The 16,799-nt window shown below is 35.7% G+C and overlaps 1 protein-coding gene across 3 annotated transcripts in view; it reads right to left on the bottom strand.

Annotated features, from left to right (window-relative positions):
• JMJD1C (jumonji domain containing 1C) overlaps positions 1-16,799 on the bottom strand; it is a 364,249-nt gene that overhangs the window by 213,179 nt on the left and 134,271 nt on the right. For 2 of the 3 annotated variants that reach the window (XM_007963314.3, XM_073019110.1), the window contains exon 2: positions 9,701-9,865. The gene's annotated coding sequence lies outside the window, so the exon portion shown is untranslated. Of the gene's footprint in view, positions 1-9,700; positions 9,868-16,799 lie in introns of those variants that run through there. The other variant, XM_038010370.2, reaches the window with a different exon arrangement.

Below are 16,799 nucleotides of genomic sequence, written 5' to 3'. Positions count from 1 at the left end.
GTACTATACTGAGGTTTTATTTATATACTGTCTTGCTTAATCTTCACTACTCTGTGTGGTAGATACCACTATTATGAACACAGTGAGACATACAGAGTATAAATAACTTAATTTCACCCAGACATTAACAATAAATGGAAGAATCAGGATTTGAACCGAGAAATATGCTACAAAGTCTATGTCCTTAACATATTATGCCACCTTCTTTGATAACTGCTAATTTTTTCCCCCAATTCTAACATTCTCTGAGTCTATAATATTTAAGGTCACATAAAACCAAGCAAATCTACAAGTAAACAAGTAATTCAGACAGGCTTAAAACAAGCCTTAAATAATCTTCATTATATTTTATTTTGTTATGGTTTAAGCTGTCATTTTCATTATTAAATGTTAATTCTTTGTATATTAAGGACAGATTTTTTTTTAATGCTGCAATATCAAAACACAAATAATACCTATCAAAGTATATTTTAACAGAAACGTATTACTAAAATAACTAATTTGAAGAAGACTACCTCCAAAATATAAAACACTGAATAACACCATTATATGAAATTTCCAATTTGCTAGGAAATAATACTTGTTTTTTAGGGAAAAGACAATTTTGGTCAGGCAAAATTCCGCCATTGTAAAATAATGATTTTCATTACTTTACAATATATATATTTTCCGCTGAGACAGGGTCTTGCTCTGTTGCCCAGGCTGGAGTGCAGTGACATAATCATAGCTCACCATAGCCTTGTACTCCTGGAGTCAAGCAACCCTCCCACCCCTCAACCTCCTGAGTAGCTGAGACTACAAGGTTTCCGCCACTACACTAGGCTAATTTTTTTTTGGTAGGGATGAGGGTATCGCTATGTTGCCCTGACTGGTCTTGGAACTCCTGGACTCAAGCAATCCTCCCGCCTCAACCTCCCAAAGTGCTAGGATTATAGGCATAAGCCACTGTCCCCAGTCTACAACACTTTTTAAATACATATTTCTATTGTCAATGTAATTAATTTTTTTAAAATTTCTCTACATTTTCCTAAAGTATGTACAATTATCACTTTTAAAGCTGCATAATATGCCAAAATATTAATTTAACAGCATTCACAAATTGCTGAACATCAAGGTTATTCCATTTTACCTTTCTTCTTTAATAAGACTGCAATAAACATCTTTCTTCTAATAACATAAGCCTTTAATTTTTTTAATCTGTAGCTCCCACTACAGTGTCTAATTCATATGAGGTATGCGACAAACATTAGCTAAACTGAATACACATTTTAAAAACTGTTTTTCAAGCATAGTTTCCTAAGACTAGAATTAATGAATCAAAGAGTATGAACTTCTTATGGTTCTTATAACATAATACTTTCCAAAAGAATAATGTCATTTTATAATCCACAAGACATGAGTGTGTGAACTCGTCCATTGCAATACATGCCAGTATTAGAGTTTATCGTTTAAAAAGCTTAATATTTTATTAAGTATAATTTGATCTCTTAAAGTGCTTTACCTTGTAGGGAAATAATAATCCTGAAGTTACACTGTCATTACTTCCATTTCATTATTTAACAAAGTATAAAAAGACATGCAACTGTTAATTCTAATTGTGGAAATTCAATTATAAATATGTAAAAACTCTTTAAATGAACATACTCCAAAGTTTATTTCTGACTTGGAAGGTGGCATATTTTCACATTTTAGTAAAATTTGCTTGAGGCCATAATCTAAACCAACTGTGGCAATATAACTGTTGGATATAAAGGTAATCTTGTCCCAAAGAGCAGTGAATTTTACTCTCCTTTGAGGGGGTTTCTCTTGGAACGGATAGTAACTAAAAAGCACTCTCACTAAGAGAAAAATTTAAAATAAATAAATTGCTAAGAGTTTACATGTTTATGATGTGATCACAATTCCCAGTTGAACCAGAATTACCTATCTATGAAGGAAAAAGCAACATTGAGAAAAAGTAGTCTGAGTTTCCTAAAGCTCAATTCAGAAATTCAGGTAAATTATCAAAGATTTGAATATTTAAGTCAATTGTGAAGATGTCTGTTTCATTTAACATCTTTAAAATAACACATTTCAGGTAATTTTACATTTTTCTACTTGGCGATTTCAGGAATCAAATTTGTATCTGATGAGAATGGACATTATAAGGTTTTTAGTATTTGTTTTTTATTATATATTGACATGTTTAAAATTGGTAACTCACAGTTTTACCACAATTGGGTGATTCTGCTTTCCTGTCCTTTGGTATTATCATATGTTAATAGCCAGAAAACTTGTGATAACTCCCAGTAGGGTTCTTTTGCACTAGCTGGGTTGCAGCACATTCATCACTTTAAAATAAGAATTTACTTACTTTCTGAGATGGGTAAAGCACTATGCTAGACTCCAAGGAACCATACATAGATGACTAAGACATGACTCCTGTCCTCAAAGAACTTACAATCTATTAAGGGAAGACAGACATGCAAACAAATAGGTATAATACAAAGCAGAATGTGCTAATTGTTAAAACAGAGGTACAAAACAAAGTTCTACAGGAGCACAGGATGGTTATATAGGAGCACTGGTTGGGGTGATCTGGAAGGCTGGGCCAGCAGAATAGTAGTAGAAAACTCTGCCCCTTAGAAAATACAGCAGTGTTACAGCCCACCTGGGTTAGGGTCGAAGCCCCACTCCCCACAGAAGGTTTTCCTAAAGGAGATGGAGCCAGGGCCCTAACCCAGTTAGGTAGGTGATTCGTTGATTTCAATTATGAATGCCAACACTTTCTTTCCCTGGTGCCGATAAATGTGCTTTCATAAGTATTTTACTTTATTAAAAAGTAAATAAAATTTAACAATCTATTAAGTAACTTACATGAAGATGCAAGTTACCTCAGTCTACAGCATTAGAATGGCCTCAAGTGGTACTATGATTATACAGGACCAAGCAAAAAAAGACACCACTTCAGCATCTTGCATGTGGTGCTCCCATAAATGTTTTGCTACTGATATCCTAGAAAGAAAAATGAACCAGACAATTCCAGAGAAGTAGCCTGGGTATTACACTATCCATATTTTGTTGAAGATGCAATTATGTTAAATTTTTAAAAACAGACTTTAAAATATGTTAATGAGACAACAGGATTTGTTTTTGTCTTGTCATGATCTCAAGAACCAGCAGGTACACTGCCAGTTTCCACTAATTTCTAGGTATAAGAGGTAGACAAGATAACGTAACCGATATGTAATATTAAACAAGTACCACACGAGGAGTGAAACAACTAGAAAGAAGATAATAAATACAAACATGTTTAAATACAAAAGAACATAAACCAAGTATCATGTGCACAGAAATAGAAACATTAAATTTATAGAAAATTAAAGACAAAGTATTAGTTTCTACTATGTTTCATTCTATTGCCATCTCATATACAGATCCCTCAAATTTCTCAAATCTGTAGATACAGTATTTCATTATGCTGTAAGAATTTTAAAATGCTGAACTTCATAATTGCTGTTTATAGACATCCTTAAAGAAGCCTAATTTTAATGAACAAAAAAGGGAACAATAAAATCTCAGTCGTATCTACTGTATATAAATGTTTGCAAAATGTTTACGAAACTTAAATTGACTGTTTTCTTAATTATTACAAACAAGCATTCCCACTTGTTTATTTTATTAATTTTTACAATCTTCTAAAACAAAAGAAAAAAGGAAGGAAGGCAAGCACACATAACCTGACTACTGGAATTAATGACAATATTCCATTGTATAGACTTTAAAAATAAACATACAATTCAAAAAGACTTGCTATCAAGCAACTGGCTAAGCAAAATACGAAACAAGTATGACAAAAAGGTTGTAATATCTGTAATAATATAAAGAAAGCTCATAACAAATATAAAAAACACAAAACCCTAATAAGTACTAAAGAATAACAATTCACTAAAAATACAAATTGCTCATAAACATGAAAAAAAATTCACCCTATTAAAGGAATGCAAATTGAAATAACAAAATATTTTTAAATATCCAATTAGCAGAGAAAGAGTAACATTCAATGCTGCATCCCCTTAGGATGTAAAACTCCTCCTGTTTTGGCCAAACATTTGTGTTTCAAAACAAGATAAACTGAAAAATAAATAAATAATGCTTACAAGGGTGTGATGAGTGAGATAAAAACACCCCAACACTGACTGAGGACAATGGCAGTCAGTACAACCTTTAGACAATTTGTGAAGAGTGTCAGGAGACAGATTTTTGTAGCTTTCAAGTTCATACCCTATGATTATTAATTCTACTACTATGAATATAAATTTTAAAACATCAGATATGCAGAGAAAGGCTTACAATGGTATTTATCCCAGTTACTTATAATGCTCCCTACAACTGGAAACTATAATGCCAAACATTAAGGAAATGGGTCGTTGTAAGATTAAATATTATGCAGCCATTAAAAATGATCTTAAATTACTACTCATAAAGGAGAAATGTAGAGGACAGATGTTAAGGAAAAAAGCAGGATCTACAATTTTAATGCAGTCTTAGCTAAAACTATGTTTAAAAGAAAGCAGATATTTTGTACTCTACTAATTTGCCAAATTCATTTATTAGTTCTAATAGGCTTTGTTGTGAAGTCTTTATGGTTTTCTAAGTATAAGATTATATCATCTGTGAACGGGCATAATTTTACTTCTTTCTTTCCAATTTAAATGCTTTTTGTCTTTTTCTGGTCTAATTTCTGGACTATAACTTCAAATACTATGTTGAATGGACATGGTAAAAGAGGGATTCCTTGTCTTATTCTTGATCTTAGAGGAAAAGCTTTCAGTCTTTCACCATTGACAAGGATATTACCTAAGCAACAGGATATGAAATCAACACATAAAAACCGTTTTTTGTTGCTGTTGTTGTTGTTGTTGTTTTTTTTGAGGCAAGGTCTTGGTTTGTCACCCAGGCTGGAATGCACTGGTGCAATCACAGCTCACTGCAACCTTGAATTTCTGGGCTCAAGCGATCCTCCCACCTCAGCTCCCCAAGTAGCTAGGACTACAGGCTCACGTCCGGCTAGTTTCTATATAACAATAATGAATACTTTGAAAATGAAATTAACATATAATTCCATTTGCAAGAGCATCAAAAAAGAATAAATTACCTAGGAGATGAAATAAACAAAACTATAAAACATAACTGAACAAAATTAAATAAAACATAAACAAGTAAAAAGACACCCCTGTTCAAAGACCAGAAGACTTAATATTTATATGTGCGTGTGTGTGTGTGTGTTTGTGTGTAGTTTTAGAGACAGAGTCTCACTCTGTCACCCAGGCTTGAGTGCAATGACACAATCATGGCTCACTGTAGCCATGAACTCCTGGGCTCATGCGATCCTTCAGTCTTAGCCTCTCAAGTAGCTGCCACTATAGGCGTGGGCCATCACACTCAGCTTATTTTATTATTATTTTTTTTTTGCAGAGAAGGTATCTTGCTGCATTGTTCAGCCTGGTCTTGAGCTCCTGGCCTCAAGCAATCCTCTTGCCTTAGCCTCCCAAAGAGCTGGGACTACATGTGTAAGCCACAGCACCCAGCCCTTAATATTAAGATGTCTAACACTGAAATCCATCTACAGATTCAATTCAATCCCTATCAAAATACAAGTGACCTTTTTCGGAGAAAAAGAAAAATCTCTCCCGAAGTTCATAGGGAATCTCAAGGGACCCTGAATAACCAAAACTATCCTGAAAAAGAAGAAAGTTGATGGAAAAACATTTCCTGATTTCACAATGTACTACAAATCAACAGTAATCAAAACAGTGAGCTGGTATCAGCATAAGAACAAACCTACAGACCAATGGAATGGAATAGAAAGCCCAGAAACAAACCCTTGCATATACAGTCAAAATATTTTCTATAAGGCAAGACCATTCACTGGGGCAAAGGCAGTCTTTCCAACTAAAGGTGCTGGAAAAAGTGGACACATCTACATGTAAAAAAAAGTTGGACCCTTACATGATATTCCAAACTCAAAATCAATTAATTCACCCAAATTTGTGATCTAAAACCATACAACTTTTAGAAGAAAACATAAGGGGAAAAGCTTCATGACATGGATTTGGCAATATTTTTTGAATATAACAACAAAGGCATAAGCAACAAATGGAAACAGACAAGTTGGGCTTCATCAAAACTTAAAAGTTTTGTGCAGCAAGGGCCACTGCTAACACACTAAAAAGGCAACCTGTAAAATGAGAGAAAATGTTACCAAATCATGTATCTAAAAAGGGACTAATATCAAGAATACATAGAGAAATCCTAAAACTCAACAACAACAAAAAAAACAAATGATCCAATTCAAAAACAGGCAAAGAACTTTATGAATAGATATTTCTCAAAAGACATACAAATGGCCAGTTAGCACATGAAAAGATGCTCAACATCACATTAAGCATTAGAGAAATATAAAACAAAATCACAATGAGATGCCATTTCACACCTACTGAGAAAGTAAATACCAAAAAAAAAAAAAATGAAAGTAAATGTTGGTGAGGATGTAAAGAAATGAACCCTTATACAATGCTGGTAGAAATGAAAAATGGTGCAGTCACTTGGAAAACAGTATGAAAGTGCCTCAAAAAATTAAAAGTGCAATTACCATCTGATACAGCAATTCTTCTTCTGGGTATATACCCAAATAGTTGAACACAGAGGCTTGGACAGATATTTATACAGCCATGTTCATACCAGTATTATTCCCTATAGCCAAAAGGTGGAAGCGACACAACTGTCCATTAACAGGCAAATGGATGAAAAGAACATGGTGTATAAACAGAATGGAATGTTACTTTGCAATAAAAAGGAAGAAAATTCTGACACACGGTATAATATGCATGAACCCTGAAGACACTGTCAGTGAAATGAGCCAGTTACAAAAGGATAAATACTGTATAATTACATTCATATGAGATACTCAAAGACCGAAAGTAGAATGGTGGTTGCTAGCAAGATCGGGGAATAAGGAACTGCTCTTTAATGAGTACAGTTTCAGTTTTGCAAGATGGAAAAAGTTCTGTGTTTGGATGACAACAGTGGTAACACACAACACGAATGTACTTACTACCAATGAACTGTGTACTCAAAAACAGTTAAAATGGCAAGTTTTATGTTAAGTCTATTTTACCACAATTAAAATTTTTTATTAAAAAATTCAGCAGAAGGCTGGGCGTGGTGGCTCATGCCTGTAATCCCAGCACTTTCAGAGGCTGAGGCAGGTAGATCACAAGGTCAGAAGTTCCAGACCAGCCTGACCAATATGATGAAACCCCATCTCTACTAAAAATACAAAAGTTAGCCAGTCATGATGGCAGGCACCTGTAGTCCCAGCTACTCGAGAGGCTGAGGCAGGAGAATTGCTTGAACCCGGGAGCTGGAGGTTGCAGTGAGCCAAGATCGCGCCACTGCACTCCAGCCTGAGCGACAGAGCAAGGTTCCATCTCAAAAAAAAAAAAAAAAAAAAAAAAAAAAATTTAGCTAGGCATAGTGGCACACATCTGTAGTCCTAGCTACTGGTGAGAGGACTTTTTTTTTGAACCCAGGAGTTCAAGGCTGCAGTGAGCTGTGATCACACCACTGCACCCCAGCCTGTGTGAAAAAGTGAGACCCTGTCTAAATAAAATAAAATAAATAGTATGGGGGAAAAAAAGGAACCAGAGCAATATGTTTCATAAGAAAATATATCAAAAATTATATATATATAATATATACAAGTTATCTCTTAGAACTAAAAATATATATTACTTTTATACCACAGTGTTTTTCAAATTTTTCATCCCTTTTTTTTTTTTTTTTGTATATGATAAAGTTAAAAAGAAAAGGTTGGTGATTGTTTAAGTAGGCCTAATTTCAAGGCTAAGAGGTTTTCAACAGAAACAACTTTGTAAAATTATGACAAAATTATCATTAAACAGTATTTTCCAATAGCAATTCTCTCTAAAAACAGTATTTTATGAATCAACAGAAATTCACCTCAATCTTAACTGCTTTTAAGAAAAGGCAAAGATTTTCTAAAGCTTTATTAATTTTTTAACTCTGATACCGATGTGTAGTTTTTCATATTAGTGATACTACTGCTTCCTGCTTTTGAGAATTCTCATATAAAATTCACCTATATGCCTAATTATTCATAATTACTCACAAATTTTATCCAGTTTTTGGGTTAAGGTCTATAAAATTAAGATCATGCCAGTAATGGTTTAAACTTTTTATATGAACAAGTCAACATACTCATTAATTATTTTTAAAAACCTACTATGGATAAAATCATCTTCTTTAGTTTGCTATGCAAAGTTTCCTATCGAAACTACAGGTCACAGACAGATATTATTTTCATCTTTCAATATCATATTTTGTTTTTAAAAATGCCACTGATTCCATTCCCTCTACTCCCTCCCTTCCTATCCTGTCTTTTTAATCCTATATCTCCACTGACTTCTTACAAAGGAATAATCAAACAGATCTATTAAATTTCTATTCTATATAGAAAAGCATCAGGATTAACTAAAACAGAAAATTTATATGCATTAAAATTATTAGCAAGTAGAAGCTATCCTTATAAGTAGTTAATTCGTATGTTTAAAAATTTGAAAGGAACTACCCAAACTCATTAGTTATATCAAATACCTGCAATAATGTTTCAGCAGCTTTTAAAGTATTTCTTTGATAGTAACATAAGAAGAAAACTTTACAAATATTGCACATTTGTTACATGCTAGATGTTCTGCCAGAAAACAGAGATAACAATGGTTAAACAAATGTAGCTCTTTTTCTAATACAATTTAATGACCTTGTTTACCTGCTGTTTCTTTTCTTAAATAAAACTCTTCAAAGTACCAGCGAATTTGCTGAAAACATATTTTCTTAAATGAAACATTTCCTGATAAGAAGTAATTTAATCCATTACCTAATAATTACACATTAAACATCTATCACCCACAATGATTTACTCATTAACAAACCAAGAAGAATTACTCGTTATTAAATGTTTTAATACAAAGTATGTTCTATCTTCCACTTGACAAAGTTTCATTCAGCAAAGTTGTTCCACATGGCATACAGTCAGCTATCTCTCAGGTCCCTTTAATCCAATTTATATTTTAATTTGATAGAATAAACTTATTTGTGAACTACATATGCTGACAGAATACTAACAAAGAGACAACTAAAGTTGTTTTAACAAAACGAAGGCAGTGTTTTAAAATCTCTGCCAGATTCGTCACAGACTCTTCAAAAATATTAATTTATAAATCAGTAAGATGAATCTAAAGTTTTATTCAATTATTGGTCTTAAATTTTCATTTATTCTTTCTTTTATAAGACATGGAGTCTCACTCTGTCATCCAAGCTGGAGTGCAGCAGCGTGACAGTAACTCACATAGACTCGGATTCTTGGGCTCACGTGATCCTCCCACCTCAGCCTCCCAAGTAGCTGGGACCACAGGTATGTGCCACCACATCCGGCTAATTTTTTTTTTTTTTGGTAGAAATGGGGTCTCGCTTTTTTGCCTAAGCTGATCTCCAACTTCTGGCTTCAAGCAATTGTCCTGCCTCAGCCTCTCAAAGTGCTAATTTTACAGTCACCAAACCTGGCTTTTGTTTTGTTGTTGTTGCTTTTCATTTTTAACGAACAAATGAAAATGCTTAATGAAACAGGAATAGATCTTACCAATGCAGGCCACTGAATCTGTTTGCTCTTTGATCCCTGAGTCTGGCTAGGGTCATTCCTTTTGGCCCAGATTAAGTGGTATTCCACCAAGAAAGTTGAAAAATCTTCATAAACTTTAACCCACTCTCGTTTATCCCATTCAAGATCATCAAATTCCACATACACCTATGAAAACAAAAAAAAAATTCAATTAGCAAAACAGAAGAGTGGTATATCCTTTTTCACTAATACATAATAACTGTACATATTTATGGGGTACATATGATATCGTGATACATGCACACAATGTGTAATGATCAAATCAGGATAATCAGAATATCCATCACCTCAAATATTTATCATTTGTGTTAGAAACATTTCAAATCCTCTTCTAGCTATTTTGAAAAATACAATAAATTATTGCTAACTATAGTTACCATACTGTGCTATTGCACACTAGCACTTACGCCTTCTAATTGTAGGAAGCAGAAAGGGGAACTCTAGTATGCTGTTGGTGGGAATGTAAATTAGTACCTCCAGTATGGAAAACGGTATGGAGGTTCCTCAAAAAACTGAAAGTACATCTACCATAGGATCTGGTAATCCACTACTGGGCAAATGTCCAAAAGAAAGGAACGTATATTGAAGAGATAGTTGCACATCAGTGTTTACTGTAACACTATTCATAACAGCCACGATAATGGAATCAACCTAAGTATCTATCAACATATGAATGGGTAAAGAAAATGTGGCATATATACACAATAGAATACAATTAGGCCATAAAAAAGAATCAAATCTTGTCATTTGCAGCAGTATGAATAGAACTGGAGGTGATTATGTTTTATGAAATAAACCAGGTACAGAAGACAGACATCACATGTTCACGCTCATATGTGGGAGTCAAAAATGTGGATCTTGACCCAGCATGGTGGCTCATGCCTGTAATCCCAGCACTTTGGGAGGCAGAGATGGGAGAATCACTTGAGCCCAAGACTTGAAGACCAGCCTTGGCAACATAGTGAGACCCTGACTCTAACAAAAGAGAAAAGTAAAAAACTTAGCTGGACGTGGTGGCACATGCCTGTAGTCCCAGTTACTCAGGAAGCTAAGACAGGAGGATCTCTTGAGCCCAGGAATTTGAGGCTACAGTGAGCTGTGATAGCTACAGTGAGCTATGATCACATCACTGCACTGAAGCCCAGATAACAGAGTGAGACCCTGTCATTTAAAAAACAAATAAAAAGTGGATATCATGGAGGCAGAGGGTAGAATGATGGTTATCAGAGATTAGTATGGGTGATGGGGGAGAAGAAAAGAGGTTGGCAATATTTCAAAATATAAGCCATGAACTTGAATTAGAAAGGACATTAACAAATTTATTCTTTAAACTTAACATCTTTCATAAAATCATCATTTAACTTCCCTTAATCAGATTATACCCCTTACTTATGACAGGGAGATAAACCATAACTGTATCAACAAAAGCAATTTACAGAGTGTTGATCAGTAAAGATTAGTCCATTACCTTCCAAATGGACACTAAATAATGATTTCTATACTGATGACTCTAGAAGGAGAGGTTAGAAAATGTTTTTAAAGAGTAAATAGCCAGACGCGATGGCTCACGCCTGTAATCCCAGCACTTTGGGAAGCTGAGGCGGGTGGATCACCTGAGGTCAGGAGTTGGAGACCATCCTGGCCACACGGTGAAACACCATCTTCTACCAAAAATACAAAAAGTAGCTGGGCGTGGTGGCGGGCACCTGTAGTCCCAGCTAACTCAGGAGGCTGAGGCAGGAGAATGGCTTGAATCCAGGAGGCGGAGGTTGCAGCAAGCCAAGATTAGGCCACTGCACTCCAGCCTGGGTGGTAACAGCAAAATGCCGTCTCAAAAAAATAAAAACAAAAAGAGTAAATGGTAAATATTTCAGATTTTGCAAACCAGATGGTTTCTGTCATAATTATGTATTGTCTCTGTCACTGAGACCACCATAGACAACATGTAAACAATTGAGCTTGACTTTATTCTAATAAAACATTACTTACAAAGGTAGTCAATGGTACCAAGATGGCTCAACATGACATTCAATTAATGTAATATACCACATAAGCAGAATAAAGGAAAAAAATCATCTTTAACGATGCAGAAAAAGCATCTGACAAAATTCCATGGCTTTTCATGATTAAAAACACTCAACAAACTAGGAACAGAAGGAAAGTATCTAAATATAAAAAGGTCTATATGAAAAACCCACTGCTAACATCATACACAACAGTAAAAAATCAAAAGCATTTCCTCTAAGATGGGAACAAGACAAGGATGTTGTAATTTGGAAAACTGAAACTGACTCTATACTCATAGGTCATTCAATCATTCAAACCTTCCCTCCCCTACTTTCATTCTTCTGCATTCATTCCCTAAGATTATCTGTTCATAGAGCTGTCTTCTCAACTTAATCATCAGATATGCTGGAAGCAGTCTTCTCAATACTTATATTTTTATACTAATTCTGCCACCCATCTTCTGCTCCCTTACACCTGAAGAGTTTCCATTTCCACTTATTTGAATCACGGTTGCTCCTTTGGCCCAGCTCAAATTCTTCCATGATATTTACGTCCCCCAACTTCAACTCCAATTTCTACTTTGAATTTCAGCTTTGAATTTCTACTGCAATTATTTTTTTTACAGCTTACACTGTATTAGTATATAAGCAAACACCGTCCAATATTTTAAGTGTAATAAAAGTATCTTTAAATTATGCATGTAAACTCACTTAAGGTAGAACTGTTTTTTCATTTATTTTTAGTGCCCATTACAATGCTGCATACATATAAAATATTTAATTAACATTAAAAATCCCCTGACTCTTGGACTCAATCAGTGTCTTAAAAATAAAAGCAACCTGGTAAAAGGTAAGTTTGATTTGGTGATGTTTATACTGCTGCCCACTAGGAAGCCTGTATTTAAAAAAAAAAAAAAAAAAGAAGCTTATCTGTTAGAATATCCATTAAAGATATACATTAAAGCTTATCTATTAGAATAGGGAAAGAGAAATGCACTGGTCAAAGACTTAACATCTTTTTCTAGTTAACTATCCATACCAAGTCAGGGAATAAATCCAAGTCAAGGAAGAAGCCAATAAAACAGTTGGCTATTTCTAATAAAACCCATCCTTAAGCAGTTGAGCTGAGGCCCAGCTGATCTTACACAAAGGTTTCAAATTATACCAAATTTCTCCACTACCTGAAATCTGTTCTGTTATTTAAACACTAAATTTTGGTATAAGAGCTCTGGGAAACCCTAGAAAACTGAAGCAAGAGACAATCCTCAGGAAAACCTGCACGCTAATTTTGCTTTTCCTTCATGGACAATGATACAGCAATCCTGACAAAATATTTTAGTTAAAAATCTGAAGAGTCAAGAAGTTCGTTAACATTTTCCTAAACTGAAGATATAAATCAATGTAAATTCTTCCAAATGCAAAGTCCTAAAAAGTTTTCAGCATGAAGTGTATTTTCCAAATCCAGTTTATATTGCATAAACAGTGCTACTAGCAGTTTTCAGAACTTGCTAGGGGCATTGGGGACAAAAAGACACAAAATATTGTGTCTCTTCGCCTTTGTTGTATAGTCAACTCATCTTCAGATATGAGATTATCAAGAACAGTGAAGGGTTCGAATTTAATTACATACAGACAGAAAACTAAACACACACACACACAGACACACACACACCCCTCTGTTACTGTTTAACGGATTCTGACAGAAAATGTAAGACTCCTGGGACTTCACAACTTAGAGCAAAACCAGCAATTAGAATATCATCATGATGCCTATGCCAGCTTCTCATGACTGTTAAGCCCCATGGGAAGGACGCAAAGGGTCCAGAATGGAAACCTGAGTACATAGTGAGTTATATTACAGAAGAGGAGGGAGTGGAATTCACCACTTAAGACAGTTAAGTGGAGGGGAGTCTGCTCTTTGGTTAGGGGAGGTTATTACTTAATTCCTCACAGTTGGCTGCTCACTGCACACACAACTTTGAGAAACGGTCCAGGTTAAGACCAGTTAGTCTTGCATTCTTGGCACATCCAGCAAGAAAGTGCAGAGACACGCAGTCCCCACAGTGGATTGCCTATACCAACACAGGTAAGATTTTTTATCAGGCTGGACTGAATAAGAACTAATCTACCCTTACTGTGCATGACTGTGTATGTGGGGTGAGGGATGGTGGCAGAGTAGTTTGTTTCCATTAGTTTACCAACTTCCAGTTTATACATTTTTAGTTAATTACATAGTATCTTACATTAACTCCTTCCTCATTCCCATGTTGGGTCCTTCTGTCGGCTTAATTCCCTGTCTTACTAACTAAAGGGTCCTTGAGGGCAAGAATTAGTATGCTTTTGGCAATGACTCACACCTGTAATCCCAGCACTTTAGGAGACCAAGGTGGGAGGATCACTTGAGGTCAGGAGTTCGAGGCCAGCCTGGCCAACATGGTGAAACTCCACTGCTATTAAAAATACAAAAAAAAATTAGGGCATGGTGGCACGCCTGTAATTCCAGCTACTTAGGAGGCTGAGGCAGGAGAATTGCTTGAACCCAGGTGGCGGAGATTGCAGTGAGCCAAGATCATACCATTGCACTCCAGCCTGAGCAACAGCATGAGACTCCATCTCAAAAAAAAAAAAAACAAAAACAAAAACAAAAACAAAAACAAAAAAAAACGGGGGGCGGGGGAGTGGGGGCTAGGCACGGTGGCTCACGCCTGTAATCCCAGCATTTTGGGAGGCCAGGGTCAGGGGATCACGAGGTAAGGAGATCGAGATCAGTCTGGCCAACATGGTGAAACCCCATCTCTACTAACAATACAAAAAAATTAGCTGAGCATGGTGGAAGGCGCCTGTAATCCCAGCTACTCCAGAGGCTGAGGCAGGAGAATCGCTTGAATCTAGGAAACGGAGGTTGCAGTAAGCCGAAACTGGGCCACTGCACTCCAGCCTAGGCAACACAGCGAGACTACGTCTCAAAAAAAAAATGGAATTAGTCTGCCTTTACCTTTTTTGCACCTCTAGTAACCGGCAGGTGTTGCAACAAACTAAAGCCTACAATACAGTTTTAGAATCATCAGCATTGAGCAAAACACATCACAATTACAATTAAATGACTAATTTGCAAAAACCAAAAATTTTAAATACAGCTGTTGTATTTACTAATATATCACTGTGCTCATAATTATCTAGAAAAAAAGAAAGAACATTTCATTCAGTAAATATTTCTAACTGCACATCAGAGCCAATCATGAACACCGGGAGTTCAGGGGAAAAAAGATCATTCACATATACACACACATGTCCGTGTGTGTCTATGTGTGTATGAAGTTAACAGCCGTGGGTACTGATGATTATTAGAAGAATTCAGATGATGTAAGGAAAAGGTCAAGCAAAATAATCCACTAAACATAATTACTTCAAGAAAAAACAAAAATAATTATTTTGTAGTGGACACTGTTGTTAAATACTTAGCCAAATATGTGGGAATAATTCTAAGATCTGGTCTCTAGGTAGTATAATACATGTTTTCTACAACAGATGTCAACATGCGCAAACTGGCAGTTTTGTCTCAGTATAATACTAAGCATTAAAACAAGAGCCATCAGCTGGACATAGTGGCTCATGCCTGTAATCCCAGCACTTTGGGAGGCTGAGGCAGGAGAACTGCTTGAGCTCAGCAGTTCAAAACCAGCCTGGGTGACAGAGCGAGACTCTGTCTCAAAAACAAAAGAAAAAAAAAAGAGCCATCGGACTGTCAGAGCAACCATTTGCAAGAAGAAAAATTAACAGTCACGCAATTCCATTTCTACTATTTTACAAATTTAAATTAATCTAATCCTTGAACTCCTTTTTTTTTCTTTTTTTTTTTTTTTTGAGATGGAGTCTCGCTCTCTCACCCAGGCTGGAGTGCAGTGGCGCAGTCTCGGCTCACTGCAAACTCCACCTACTGGGGTTCACGTCATTCTCCTGCCTCAGCCTCCTGGGTAGCTGGGATTACAGGCACCCACCACCACGCCTGGCTAATTTTTTGTATTTTTAGTAGAGACGGGGTTTCACCTTGTTAGCCAGGATGGTCTTGATCTCCTGACCTCGTGATGCGCCCGCCTCGGCCTCCCAAAGTGCTGGGATTACAATCATGAGCCACCACGCCCGGCCCCTTGAACTCCTTAAACATTATTATTAGTTATAAGAAGAATGCTTCCTTTTCTTCTACATAGCTTGATTGCTTCAAAGTAGAAAATGGATTCTGGTTACTTGGTTTGGAGACCTGTATTATTAAACTTACAATATCAACATAAGAATATAAGAACTAAGAATTATTTTAGTCTAAATTATAATTTCAGCTCTGCCCCTTTTTAATTTTAGAACTTCTAAATAATCCACAATCTTTATCTGCAATGTTACATTTGTAGGAAAAAATATATTCTTTCACGTTTACTTGGATATATACAGTAAAAATACTAGCTATATAAAAGTTCAAAGATGATGTTTCAGATTAGTACTATGGAACACTCTACATGCATATCTCAGAGGTATTGCAAGTTCGGTTCCAGACTACTGTAATAAAGCAAATGAATATCAAAATAAAGTCATATGAATTTTTTGGTTTTCCAATGAGGGTCTGGTTCCTGACCAACACAAAAGAAACCAAGTATTATAATAAAGTCAGTCACAAAAATTTGTTGATTTCCCACTGCATATAAGATTATACTTATAATATATTAAATATACAATAGCATTATAACGAAAAAACAATTTAGATGACTGCAGTACCTCCTGCCTGTAATCCCACCACTTTGGGAGGCTGAGGTGGGAGGAACACGTAAACTCAGGAGTTTAAGACCAGCTTAGGCAACATAGTAAGACCTTGTCTCTACAAAAAATGAAAAAATTAGGCAGGCATGGTGGCATGTGCCTATGGTCCCAGATACTCAGGAGGCTAAAATGGGAGGGTTGCTTCAGCTGAGGAGGTTGAGGCTGCAGTGAGCCATGATCACACCACCACACTCCAGCCTAGGTGACACAGCAAGACCCAGTCTCAAAGAATAAAAATCAAAAACAAT

This window comes from Chlorocebus sabaeus, chromosome 9 (genome assembly GCF_047675955.1).
Source record: "Chlorocebus sabaeus isolate Y175 chromosome 9, mChlSab1.0.hap1, whole genome shotgun sequence".
Classification (NCBI taxonomy): domain Eukaryota; kingdom Metazoa; phylum Chordata; class Mammalia; order Primates; family Cercopithecidae; genus Chlorocebus; species Chlorocebus sabaeus.
This window is presented reverse-complemented; position numbering and strand designations above follow the sequence as displayed.